The sequence below is a fragment of the Miscanthus floridulus genome, chromosome 8 (genome assembly GCF_019320115.1).
Source record: "Miscanthus floridulus cultivar M001 chromosome 8, ASM1932011v1, whole genome shotgun sequence".
In the NCBI taxonomy this organism is placed as follows: domain Eukaryota; kingdom Viridiplantae; phylum Streptophyta; class Magnoliopsida; order Poales; family Poaceae; genus Miscanthus; species Miscanthus floridulus.
In genome coordinates this window covers 195,553,372-195,566,861 of record NC_089587.1, presented here as the reverse complement: position 1 = coordinate 195,566,861, position 13,490 = coordinate 195,553,372, and the positions used below count along the sequence as shown (strand labels likewise).

At 45.9% G+C, this 13,490-nt stretch overlaps 2 pseudogenes; one reads left to right on the top strand and one right to left on the bottom strand.

The window, feature by feature from the left end:
* Positions 1-1,233: 1,233 nt before the first annotated feature.
* On the bottom strand, positions 1,234-5,999 carry LOC136477842 (hsp70-Hsp90 organizing protein-like; annotated as a pseudogene).
* A 556-nt stretch (positions 6,000-6,555) lies between these two features.
* Positions 6,556-13,169, top strand: LOC136474454 (asparaginyl endopeptidase Rep2-like; annotated as a pseudogene).
* Positions 13,170-13,490: the final 321 nt, after the last annotated feature.

Here is a 13,490-nt window from a genome sequence, read left to right as displayed (position 1 = left end):
GGACGGTGCGATGAGAGGATAAGGCCGTGGAGAGATGAGTGGAGGAGTACGCGCAGGCATCGTAGCCAATCGTTATCTGCCACTCCGGAAACGCCTAACGTTGAGCATTATCGAAAAACCTAACCCGCTAGTACGTCAAGTAAAGCTTCGTGTCATGATTTTGAGCCATGACCAACCAACCCGACTCGCTAGATCACCGGGGTGGGCTCGGGCAGAAGATTTTGGCTTGACAATTTTTCCAGACCGACCTGAACCAACCCGGCCCAGTGTTTCGACGTTTGATTAAGTCTATACTCCAAGTCTCAATCTCGCACGGGTGGTGCTTGCAAATCCGACCAAGCGGCGCCCTCCCTTCCACTTGCGCGCGCCTGCGTCCTCCTGTCCTCATCTGGCCAACCGCCGACACAAATCAGGATGTGTTTGGTTCCACGGACTAAATTTTAGTCCATGTCACATCGGACGTTCGAATGCTATTTAGGAGAATTAAATATGAGTTAATTATAAAACTAATTACACAGATGGAGACTAATTTACGAGACGAATTTATTAAGCCTAATTAATCCGTCATTAGCATATATTTACTGTAGCATAATATTGTCAAATCATGGACTAATTAGGCTTAAAAATTCATCTCGCAAATTAGTCATAATCTGTGCAATTAGTTATTTTTTTGTCTATATTTAATACTCCATGTATGTGTCCAAACATTCAATGGGACATAGACTAAAATTTTTGCATAAGGAACCATACAGCCCCTCAGAAATAAGATCCACTAGCTGCTGAGCGATTGCTAACGCTGACGCCCCGTCGCACCACTTGCACGATGCTAACTCGCCGAGCTATCGGGCGAGCCCATGCTACGATTCACAGCCCGAGGCTCAGATCAGGTCGGATCGAGAACGGGCCAAGGAGAAAAACAGCAGGCTTTTTGTGGCCCGACCTGAACCCGGCCCAACCTATGAGGTTGCCAGCAATTCAGCATCCTGAACATTATGGAACTCTTGGGTTTAAAAATTGATCCATACCCAGTGTTTTAATAATGGGGTAAACACCAATCGTATTTTGGATTCTTACGCATCACGCCAAAGGAAGACGGCGCTGATACCACCAGTTTCACTGGAGGGAGGTTTAGCCTAGTCATCATCAAATCTCAATCAGATCACAGACTAGCCATCAAAGCAGGAAATCCACGGATCAGTAAGTGGCTTGCGCATCATTTCAAAGTCTAGCATCAAGAAAGCATGACGTTGCCTATACTCAGACTCAGTGCCACACATGAATAATCCAATCTCAACTGCACTTACAATCAAATTGCGAAAAAGATTAGCCCCCCAGCATGTTCATTCTTCTGCCGCTGCTGCTTGTTAAAGGATATATGACCCGGGGGGGCACGTGAACTAACAAAGCCAAGCACAAGGGACGAACAAGCCGGGTATAGTCGCATCGTGCTTGATCATCTCATTTGGACTATCCCAGCGCTTACAAGCTTCTGAATCTTCTGCATAACTCCGGGGTTCTTCAAGTGCTCCTGGGCCGCCCTTGGGTTCTCCTGGAAATCAATTAGCACCTGCAGAACATGACATCATCAGCAGGCCGGTATAGTAAGTTTTGACACAAGATACCGGTTGAGTTCAGGGACTATTACCTGTCGCATGATAGGGTCGGTAAGAATGTTCTGGATCTCTGGGTCTTGCATAGCTTTGTTCTGCACAAACAGCAAGAACAGTTTAACTGAATCTGAACTTTTGAAGCTGCAAACCAAAGAACACAAGCATATCCCAATATATGGTTACCTGTCTTTCTTGCAATTCGTCCTGACTTATTTCACCTCTGTTGGCCTTGTTGATCTGTTCAACACACCTGCAAATGTTACAAAAACAAAGGTTAACATGCTGTTTATACAATGCAATATACACTGAACAATCAGATTACTGGTATTGCATAAGCTTTTAATACCTCCTAACACCATCAAGCAGTTCCTGGTTGTTCGGGTCATGCTTCAAGCCAGCCTGGTAGGTTTCCATGGCCTTGTCATATTCTTTCATGAAGAATTGAATTGCACCTTTCCTTGTATACCCTTTGGTGAAGGTGGGGTCTAGTTCAAGACACTTCTCTGCGTCTTTAAGACCTTCAGGCATGGCTCCTAATTTGGTGTAGCAGGCGGCCCTATTGCTGTAAACCTGTAGATAAATAACATTTGAAGGTCAATTACAGTCTGCAAGTAAAACATATAAGCTTACACACACAGACAGCTAGAAAGTGCAACAACATTAAGCAGCTCAATATATAGCAGCAGAAAGAAAGCAGGATATCAATTAAGAAACATATTACGGATTAAATTATTACAAGATCAGGTAATATTTGGTTAAGTCGGAATCAATTAATAAATAGCAAAAAAGCACAAGCACACAAGACATCAACAACAAGCTCCAACAAGTCAGAGCTACCTGCTTAGCTCTAAGGCCTAGTCACATCCACCTCAATAAGGGCTAGCTTAAAAGATCAATTCCAATGATCTAGCTTTTACACAGAGCTCAAAGCTAATGTGGTTCTCAAAGCCAGAAAGACGATTGGATGAGATGTACGGCATGCTTGGTTCTTGGTTCCCGGCAAGCACACTAGCCTAGCCTCGACCAGCAAGGAAGCTAAGGGGAAGACACGTTTGGTTTATGCACTAGCTTGCCTCGTTACCCAGGATTTCCAGCTTTTCCTTGCTCCAGTGGGTGAGCTGATTCGGCTCGCCTCCTCTGGCAAGATTGCCTTGCCCAGCAAGGCTAGCGGGCGAGGCATCCAAGCAGGCCCATAATTGATGACCAATTAAACATCCAGAGGCGTTCAAAAGAGGCTATCTCGTCACGAAGAGTTAGCCCTTCTCTCTCTCTCCACATACGGAAAAATGACGATATGAATTCTATGAGCTAGCTGAGCTGAGTTGGCAATTGGCATTGTTGGGGGTATGCACACCCATCATTGTTACAACAACCAAGTAATTCAAAGTAACCTAGAATAAAAAGAAAGGGAAGTACCTCAATTTATAGAGTTCATGTGATGCGACCAGTGTTTTTGGATATTAAGTTGGAATGGGAAAGGGATATGAGTGTGGCATATGAAGTGTAGGTTTTGGTTTGTGAAATCAACATCATTTCCCATTCCCTTGTTTGGCACCTACCTATGGGTATGGATTGGGGAAACAGAGGGGAAATGACAAAATCATCATATCCTTTTCTTTTGGAGATTTACAAATAACAACCCAATTCCACCCTCACAACCCAGCCCTCATGGTGGGATAGAAACAATGAGATATGAGGAGCACATATCCCTATCCCAAACCAATATCTTTTCCCATAACCATAATCCAAACACTGGAATAAATCTAACCTATCCATCATTTCCCTTTCCCACCCCTCACAAATTAGGTGCAAAACACTACCTAATGTTCAAATTAGGTGCAATACCATCTAGTTATTGCAGCAAACACCATTTATGTCTGACCAGGAACCAACAGTGGATGGTTCAAGTTGAAATGTTGAATCAAGGAGTCAAACCATAGTTTATCAGGAAAGCGAATGTCCAACAAACAAGAAAAAGTGGAAAGTTACAATTTAGAAGAGAGACAACAGAAATCAATTGCATTTTCCAAGTTGAAGACCGAATGCTGAGTTAAGTAGCTTCATATAAGAGCAAGAATCCTTTTCAAGTCAACCAAGAAATGCATCTCTTATCTTCTAGTGACCATTCTTATCTCAATCTGCGTTCTCCCTTCTACTCTACCACGTTCTCTACTATGCAAACCAAGGCACTAGGGCGAACCACTCAGCATAAGCACAAATCCCGCCCTTTAGCGACCCACCACCCCAGGAAAACACAGCCATGACAAGCCATATAAGGATGTGGAAAAACAGAATATAACTGAATATCAATGACCAAGTTTCCCAAATATTTCATATGTTATATACTCTAATAACAAAGGCAGATTGTGTGAAACAGAGGTAGAACCGTAGAAGAATTACCCTAGGATCCTTCGGGTTTCTCCTGAGAGCCTCTGTGTAGTGTTTTATTGCTTCTGGGTATTTTTGCTCCTTGAAGAACTCGTTACCTACAAACCAACAGACAAATTACAAAACTATAGCAGAGGAACAACCGTCACCAACATGTCCTAGAGATGACATTATAAAACTTATACATACCTTTCTCTCTCTCCTGATCTGCTAATTTTGGATCATAGTACTCTTGTTGCTCCAACTCTTTCTTTGTTCTCTCAGCCTCATTTAACTTTTTAAGAGTGTCCGGGTTACGATGCTCAGTTAGAGCCTTCTGGAAGGTCTCGATGGCAATATCAAAATCCTTAGAGGTCTTAGCAAGTTTGACCAGAGCTGTTCCTTTTCTTGTTAGTGCCCTTGAAATCATCTTGAAATCAGCACGGAGTTCTCTTCCCCTCTCCACAGCATTATCGCAGTCCTTGATGCATTCATCGTACTGCAGGTAAAAGGTAATATTAATACATTACAGCGACAATTTTGCCTACCAAAAGTACAAGAAGGCTATAAACTATCTAGCAAAAAAAGAATATGTGATATTTCGGGCATAAGTCACAGTTAAATCGTGTAATATATTGTGCTCTTACTCCTAGACTAAGCACTATGCAAGAATACAACTGCTTCTCCACTAAGCACTTTTCACTACTAGCATACGTGCGTGACAAACAAGTAATACAAATCCTCATAGTGGCTACTCAATAGTATCAAGTCACGCACCTAACTCCTGTAAATCTCAATTTAGTCTACTACTGATTTGCGCATTGCATAAACCAAATCAAATATGACATCAACAATCAAACAATGTGAGAGCTCACTGGATGAAACCAGCGAAATAGAGTAGCCTGATTTGCGCATTGCATAAACCAAATAAATTGAACATGAACAATCAAACAATGTGAGAGCTCACTGGATGAAACCAGCGAACAAATAGAATAGCCTCACCTTTCCCATCTCAATGTAGACTGCTGCTCGGTTAGTCAGATAGGAAATATCCTCGTCGTCAAGTTCCAAAGCTTTGGTGTAATGCTGGATTGCCGTCTCGAAGTCCTTCTTCTTGTAAGCTGCGTTACCTAACTCCTTCTCTTTCTGAGCAGCAGCCTTCCTTTCCTTGCGCTCCTTCTCATCGGTCAAATCCATCGGCTCTGGCTCGGGCTCGGGCTCCACCTCCCTAGCCTTCGTCTCAGGAGGCGGCGTCTGATGTTGCTGCTGCGGCGGCGGCGGTGGAGTAGACTGCGACGACTCGGAGGCTTCGGGTCTCTGGATCTTGACGTTAAGCATGAGGCTGAGCACCTGCATCATGCGGGGATCGGAGAGGTACATACTGATGCTGCTGGGGTTCCTCTGCACTTCGCGCAGCATCTGCATAAAGTCAGGGCTCGCTGAGGTAGGCGCGCGTGGTGGGGTCGGACGCGATCTTGCTCCACAGCTCGGGGCCCTGGAACATCTGGCCGATGCCGTCGGGGCCGGACGGCCCGCGGCGCGGCGGGGCGGCGGCGGCCTTCTTGGCGTCCTCGAGCCCCGCCTTGAGGCCGTCGTTGCTGGGCTCGAGCACGAGGCCCTTCTCGTAGGCGGCGACGGCGCTGGCGGCGTCGCCGAGGCCGAGGTGCGCCGCGCCGAGGCGGGAGTAGCCCTTGGCCCAGTCGGGCTTGAGCTCGACGGTCTTCTGCGCGTCGGCGAGCGCGTCGGAGTAGCGGTGGAGCGAGGCGAGCGCCGCCGACCGGTTGGAGTAGAGGACGTGGTTGCCCGGGGCGAGCGCGATGGCGTCCGTGAAGTGCCGCGCCGCCTCCTCGAAGCGGCCGGCCGAGAACGCCGCATTACCCTTCGCCTTCGCCTCGTCGGCCATGGCGGGGGGCTCCGATCGGATCGAGCTCTCGAAGGTTCTAGAAGGCTTGGCGGCTGGGAGGGCCGGATGCCCGGATGAGGATGCGAGCAGAAAAGTCTAGGGTTTGTGGGGATTAAAAGACGATAACCTGTTGAGATTTTTATAAAACGGAGAGGAGCCCAGCTGCGTTGGATCCCAGTTCTCGAAGGTTCCTCCACGGAGTAGCCGATCAGGATCGGGAAGGCAACGGAAGGGACGACCCGATGGATCACGGCCTGCCACTGTGTGTATTTCCATCTTCTTACGCCTATAAATGGGCCAGTTTCCAACTCTTACAAACGTTTGGGCCGCTAATCTAGCCATTTACTACATTGCGCAGGCTCTGCCAAGTTGATGGGCCGACAAAGTTGGGATACGGCCGAGACTTAATCTCCAGAATCAAGCCCAACCCGGCCACACCACTCCGCTACCCGCTGACGTCAAAGCATGGAAGCGGCTCCAGCACCTGCACACGGGCACAAGCCGACGGAGCCGCCGCACCAGCTCACGCCCACGCGTCCGCGATCCAGGGCGCCGTGCCATGCATGGCGGCATGCGCGCGGCCGCGGCGCCTACTTCTTCTCTCCACCCCGACCCTGCGCCGCTCTCACGCTACATTCCTACCCTCCCGCCGCTGGACTCTAGTAGCGCAACACGCGAGAGGCGATGGCTGCGCGGTGGTGGTTCGTGCTGCTCGTGTTGGTGCTGGCCGCGGCCGCGGCCGGCGCGGAGAAGGGAGAGTGGGACCCGGTGATTCGGATGCCTGGGGAGAAGGAGCCTGCAGGGTCGCACTCGCACAGCGGCGAGGGATTTGAGGGGGAGGATGATGACGCCGTTGGGACGAGGTGGGCAGTGCTCGTTGCAAGGTTTTCATTATCGGAAATAAAAATTTATCGGAGGTCATGGATAAACAGATATATCGGAAATATCGGACCAAATTAAAAAAAAATTCAAATTGTTTTGAAAAAATTTCGTAGAATTTGACTTGAAACTATTCCTAAGCTATTAAACATCACTTGTTCACAGATAAAAACAAGAATAAAACATTATAGTGTGGGACCGTCGCACGGCTGAATTTGGGTTGTCTGTGTGGGAGCAGGAAAGAAGGGAAAAATTTGGCCGATGTCAAATTTTATCGGACCCTGCGGATAGAAGGGAAATTTCGGAAATTTTCGTGAATTTCGGCCGATAAAAAAAACCTTGCTCGTTGCCGGGTCCTCAGGCTACGGCAACTACAGGCACCAGGTGAGCGCGATACCTTAGTGCAGCGACTTGGATGCGTGGATGCGTCCGAAGTTCGATTGTAAGCGAGAGTAGCGTGGTGTTGTACTGTTGTTGCGATATTGCTTCGTCAGGTTATCCGTTATCGTGGTTCAGAAATTAGTATCGTCGAACCGTGGAGTTGCACTTTTGGGTATCAAGTTTAAAGTTTTTGGGGGTCCTAAGCTATAGGATGCTCGGATTTTAACATTTCGAGTCTTGTCTACATCTTGACTTAATTTAGTTGTGGGTGCAGCTAAAGTTCAGGGAAGAACTGCTCGGCCCAGGGGCTTCCACGGGTTTAAGGATCTAGTGGGAGTGCAGCTAGTAGTGACAAATAAAGTTCTGGGGCTTCTTAGGATGCTGTAGTTTTTTCAAGTGGTCCTTTTCAGGGAAGGAAAATGTTTAAGCAACAATATAATTCAGGAACGTGTAGGATTTGGAATTTCGCATGTTTTGCTTCTAAGTTTCTATGCAGAGGATGGATTGGTACCAATTTTGCCACGGTCTAAATAGTTGCGTAAGTTGGCAAGGAACATTAGACAACAGTTGAAAGAACAGATAAAACGTCTGTAAAACAATTTTCTTCTCCTCTTAATGAAAGACGTGCTAAGGGCCGTTTGCCGATAAAAGAAAGAACAGATAAAATATTTGATGGCGAGTACTTGTACTTTCAATCAGTAAACTGGAATTATGTGCCAGTAGCTAAAAGTTGTTCGAATATCATCAATTTATCATGTTTATTTGGCAAATCTCCATGTTTATTTTCGCCTTGTTTTGTCTCCTTTTTAGCAGGGAACAGACATCACATATCAGCAAGCAATTATTTTCCATGGTGCCTTTGCTTACGGGTTGATGTGACTTTGTTTTTTTGCAGGCTGATATATGCCATGCGTACCAGATACTGCGGAAAGGAGGGATAAAAGAGGAGAACATTGTGGTATTTATGTATGATGACGTTGCCAATAGTGCACTCAACCCAAGGCGGGGGGTTATCATCAACCACCCAGAGGGCAAAGATGTTTATGCTGGTGTTCCGAAGGTACTTCTTTGTGGATTGTCCTTCTATCATTTTTCTCCCATTTAGAGGAAACATTGGGATCATTATGCACTCAAACTTTCCCCCCTTTCAACGAGTTTCCACCTGTAGAGGCGTTAACTAGGATTCTACATAGCCCGCTGGATGGGGACAACAAGAACACCTTAGGACTTTTACATCTCAAGTTGCTTATGACTGTGTTGCACAGGCCCTGAATACAACACATCATAAGTAATTCAAATCCAATGCAATCGTATGCAGATGCAGCATACATATTCTTACAGGGAAAAAATCAACGTTGATGCTCACCCTTAACAAGGGCAGATTCCTGGATAATTTAATTGTCCATACTTCAGAGTTTTCACACTAATGTGAAGTACTTGAGTCATCATTTGACTCCAACCAAGCTCTAGGTTTTTTATATACCTGTTCATGAGTAGCTTTTCAATTAATAAGCAAGTTCTTTAGAAGGATAGCTGTGGCATGGGAATCTATCCTTTTACCATGTGTTTTTTAAGGTATCTTGCTTCAAGAATTCACCATCGGTACATTCTTCTTTAGCTGCACTTGGTTCTACAAGTCTATTAGTTAACATAGTTTCTAATTCCAGGACTACACTGGGGACCAAGTCACTGCTAAAAACTTATATGCAGTTCTCTTGGGCAACAAAACTGCAGTCACTGGAGGCAGCAGGAAGGTCATCAATAGCAAACCAGATGACCATATTTTTATCTATTACTCAGATCACGGGGGCCCTGGTGTTCTTGGTATGTGGAAGTTGCATATGCTTCTATGGTTCAAATCGAATTTTGTTGTCATATGGATTGATGTTTGCTATTTGCAGGTATGCCCAATCTGCCGTATCTTTATGCCGGTGACTTCATGAAGGTGTTAAGAGAAAAACATGCTTCAAACAGCTATGCCAAAATGGTAAGATTGTTCTCATTTACTTCTTGTCAAGAAACATGTCCTATCTGAATGGAAGCATGTGGATAGGTTTTATATATTGAAGCATGCGAAAGTGGCAGTATATTCGAGGGATTAATGCCAGAAGACCTTAATATTTATGTCACGACTGCATCCAATGCAGAAGAAAGTAGCTGGGGTACATACTGTCCAGGAATGAAACCATCGCCTCCTTCTGAGTACATTACCTGCCTAGGTGATCTCTATAGTGTCTCTTGGATGGAAGACAGGTAGGGTTCATATTTTTGGATGCTTATTTTGTTAGCAACTACTCCCTCCATCCCAAATTATAGGTCCTTTTGGCTTCTCTAGGTACATACCTTTTGCTATGTACTCCTACCTAGATATACCTAGATACACGCTATATTTAGATACATAGAAAAGCCAAACGACCTATGATTTGGAGCGGAGGGAGTACCTTGTGGTTTAGTGGGGGGATCTTTCTTGAAAATTAGTTGCATTTTCTCTGTAGAAATACCATGGCATGTTGTGCTTTTGCGGTTCTGCTGTACACAGGAAACTGGTACAGTAGTAGTTGAATAAAGTATGGCTGATAGGTACATTAACATAGCTACTTCAAAAGCCGTGAACTTCTCTCTAGTGAATATAGAACTAATTCAGGGCAGATGAAGACTTTTACCAAGCATCCACTTGACTTAATTACTTCATATTTTTGTTAATTTGGAAGTGACCACTTAGTGCTGTGATGAATAACCATAATATTACTACTTGACAGTGAGACTCACAATCTGAAGGAGGAAACAATAAAGGAACAGTATGAAGTGGTGAGTCTGGATTGCCTTGTAGGCATTTCATTTGATTGCTTTATAAACTTCTACTTAGTCAACGCATTGTGCACAGGTGAAGAAGCGTACTTCAGACTCGAACAGCTATGGTGCAGGCTCTCATGTACATGGAGTATGGTGACAAGACCTTCAAGGGCGAGAAGCTTTACCTTTATCAAGGTTTTGATCCTGCAAATGCCAATGTCACAAATAAGCTACTTTGGTCAGGCCAAGAGGCTGTGGTCAACCAAAGGGATGCGGATATTCTCTTCCTATGGAAGAGGGTAAGTCCTTATGTTATACCATCACCACTCGATTAGCTTGTCTGCTCTTTTCTGGGATACAAAAATAAACTGATTATCCACTGTCAGATAACCACTATGTTTGCTCCTTTAAATTGTTTAATTAATTTACAACCTGCCAGTTTTCCCTCTGAAGTTGTTTTTTGATTGGATAATTTGGGTAGATTTGGACTACGATGACATGGTTTTGTACATGTCACTTGCTTTCTACTACTAATTATCTTCAGTATTTACTTTCTGCACATGCTATGTTTAGTATTCCCTCCGTTTGGGAATAGATGATGGTAAGGGTTGTACTGTAAGTAGGCCAAATTTATTGTCGGTATGTCATAGATAGCGGAATTTTGGTTCATTAACATCCTGTCAGCTGGTATCTTGCTAAAAAGGGGATGGAGTCCACTTGGAGGCGAAGCTGGCCTCCCTCTTCCAAAACATTTTTTAAGGCCTAAGTAGACTTATCTCAGCAAACTCAACAAGCCTAAGCATATCCATCTCATCTCCCAGCTACCCCATTGATCCTCCACCTAGAAACCAGGAGGGCGCAACTTCGTTGAACCTTATAACGGAGCTTATTTGTTGCATCCTAGTGCTCACACTTTATGTTGTTTGCCAACAAGTGCCATCTTGATGATAGCCAGTCGCCTAGGCCTTGAAAGAACTGAGAGGCTTCCTAACAGGGCTGCAGCTTGGAGCTAATAATCCGTTCATCGAGACGCATGCAAGTAGTGAATGCTTTTAGATAATCTACTGATCCCTTCTGTGAACACACGACAGAGGAAGACGACGCCGAAAAGGTACTCTGCTATGGTACTGTAGCCGCTGTAGGGGCAGGCGCCGAACGGCTCACCTGCCGCACTGTAGCCACAGCAAGACAGGCGCCAGAGTCAGCCCTGTTGTGTTATCTAGTCACTGTTGCAGCAGGGCAGCTGTACTAGGGCTAGATGGATAGAGTTGTATAAATAGTTTGCCACTGCAACTCAGTAAAGAGAGAGTTCAGATTTGCCATCTCCTATACAGGGCTCCGGCCAACGCTGGTGTCTCTGCTGTGTGTGTATGCTCTGTTCTCTCTCACTTCTTCTACCTCTAGCCATAGTGTGTGGTCGGACAACGTTTGTCGTGGTCGGCAAGACTGGTGAGTGGCCGGTGGTCGGTAAGACTTGGTGAGTGGTCGACTCACCTGAGCCGGTGATCCTGTGGGACTAACAAATGCCAGCTAATAGGATTAATTGGCTGAGAATTTAGTTTGTATGCTAACTTCAAATGCTTTGTTAGCTAGTCTTCTTAGAGTTAATGGAGCACTCATGACCTTTTTCTATCAGCCAGCTTCTGAGCTTGCCGGCGCTGCCATGTCTGGCCCTGTGTCATGAGCTCACCAACACCACAATAGGCTCTGCAGGAGCTTGCATGCGGTAACTAGTGTGTGTTACGTGTCGGTTCTTGCACTCTCAAAGCGTCTGCCCCCCGCTCCACAAATTTTCGCTACTGTGGCTAAGCAGAACTGAAATATAGGTCATATCTGCGAATGCTTGTTTGGTACACTTTATTTAGGTCAATGCTTGTTTGGTACACTTATTTAGGTTATCCAGCTAAGCAGGACTGAAATATAGGTCATCTATGGGCAATCTGCGAATGCTTGTTTGGTACACTTTATTTAGGTCAATGCTTGTTTGGTACACTTATTTAGGTTATCCGGGAGGATTTAGCATTGAGAAGGAGGGCACTGGCATGTGCTCGTGCTTTGTAAAGGCCGTGTCTTTTCTGTTTCTTTTGGCTCTTGGGCTCTCTATCACTCTCTTGTGCTCTGGCAGGCTGGGGGAGTCTGTCATGTACCCCTTTACACTCCTATAATTAACTCTATTTGCTTTCTCCTTAATTGAAATCCTGTCATTGCGTTCAAAGAGACATACACTTTCTTCGAGGCTGCTTACAATTTTTTTGTTTGGTTTCAGTATGAGCTTTTACATGGGAAGTCTGAAGAGAAGCAGGAAGTTCTGAGGGAGATCACTGGAACAGTAAGGCATAGGAAGCATCTGGACAGCAGCATCGATTTTATCGGAAAGCTTCTCTTCGGGATTGAGAATGGGCCTTCCACACTTCAAGCCGTTAGACCTTCTGGCCAGCCACTCGTTGATGATTGGGATTGCTTGAAGCAAATGGTTAGTTAGAGACTCACTCGTTAGTTTCTGTGGATCGACTAGGGTAGATCTAGGCGGATGTGCTGTTGAACATGATGAACTAGAACAAGCAGAGAGTGGGAGGAAGGAGAGGGGTGCTGGTGTTGAACCTGAACCCTCGGGGGGAGTCGCGGTTGAGCTGGCCATCTCAGCTTCGGTGATGGAGGCAGCACACGGGCAGCGACGGGTGGAGTAGAGGTTGCACGGACGTTGATGCAGTGCAGACGGACGGCGTAGCAGTGACGACGACGAAGTCAACGGAGTTTCCCGTCGCTGGCTGCGCGCCCTCTTAGATCGGTCTAGGGTTTGTCGGTGGGGCTTGCGGCTCACGGTGAACCTCGTACCTCGAGCCGCCGGCCCCCCACCTCTTTATATAGCGCAGTGCGACGGGGGCCCACCAACCATATAGGGTTGGGCGCCCCTGATCAGGGCGCGTGACCAAGGCCCAATAGGCCGTTGGGCTTATTGGTTGAGAGATCAATATAACACCTCTTACTTCTTTGAGAGCTGGCTAGGTTGCCATTGTTTGTGTTGAATTGACTCATCCTGGTGAGCCTCTTCAGGTACGGATCTTCGAATCCCATTGCGGATCACTCACTCAGTACGGCATGAAGCATATGAGGGCGTTCGCAAATTATGCAACAGTGGCACGCCTGGCACTTCGATGAAGCAAGCGAGCATCAGTGCTTGTGGCAGCTACAACTCGGCGAGATGGAGCCCATTGGTCCAAGGCTACAGCGCTTGATCTTCTGAAGACTCTGGGGAAGCAATGCTTAGAGGACTATTACTGCTTGCTTAGCCTGCTCTAGCCCAACTTTATTATATATGGATGTGTATGTAGGGTTAGTCTTATCTGTGAAGTACTGTAAAAGTTGACCTTTGTGCCTCTGTAATGTACGTACAGCTGTCGTGTATATATTTTGCTCAAAAAAAAAAGTTGGCGTGTATTATATTGATCGTGTGTTTCTGACTTCTGTATGCAGTATGCTTCGCCAGGTCATAGTAGACGAAAGTTGCTTTAGTTGCTTGCAACTTGCAAGGCAATCCGTTGTAGCAGACTTTACTC